Genomic DNA, 442 nt, shown 5'->3' with positions numbered 1-442 from the left:
AAACATTGGAACAGACTGCCCAGGGAAGTGGTTGAGTCACCATCCCTGGAAGTATTTAAAAAACAGGTAGATGAGGCGCTTAGGGACATGGTTTAGTGGGCATGGTGGTGTTGGGTTGACGGTTGGACTCGATGATCTTGGAGGTCTCTTCCAACCTTAATGATTCTATGATTCTATGATTCCTCCATGTGCCGTGTTGCCTATTCAACATTCCCAGGGAAATGCCTCTCAATCCCTTAGTCCCATCAACCATTTGTCTTGTGGGTTGCAGAGCCCATTTTGGAGCTTTCCCATTTTTTTGGAAGCTTGCAAGTGAAGGTCCTTTCATTTGACTGGATCTTCAACAAGCAGCAGCCGTTTCAAGGGAGTTAGGGAAGTCACTTCAGTATTTTAGAGCCCTGTCCAGCTGGTTCAGCTGGCTTGGATGAGGCAGTTTTGGATA

The 442-nt window shown here is 46.6% G+C and overlaps 1 protein-coding gene across 1 annotated transcript in view; it reads right to left on the bottom strand.

Annotated features, from left to right (window-relative positions):
• SRPK2 (SRSF protein kinase 2) overlaps window positions 1-442 on the bottom strand; it is a 109794-nt gene that overhangs the window by 64804 nt on the left and 44548 nt on the right. The gene's annotated exons all lie outside the window — the stretch shown is intronic.

Source organism: Pygoscelis adeliae, unplaced genomic scaffold (assembly GCF_000699105.1).
Source record: "Pygoscelis adeliae isolate BGI_AS28 unplaced genomic scaffold, ASM69910v1 Scaffold267, whole genome shotgun sequence".
NCBI lineage: Eukaryota > Metazoa > Chordata > Aves > Sphenisciformes > Spheniscidae > Pygoscelis > Pygoscelis adeliae.
The sequence above is the reverse complement of the archived record's forward strand: the minus strand, read 5'-3'. Positions and strand labels throughout refer to the sequence as shown.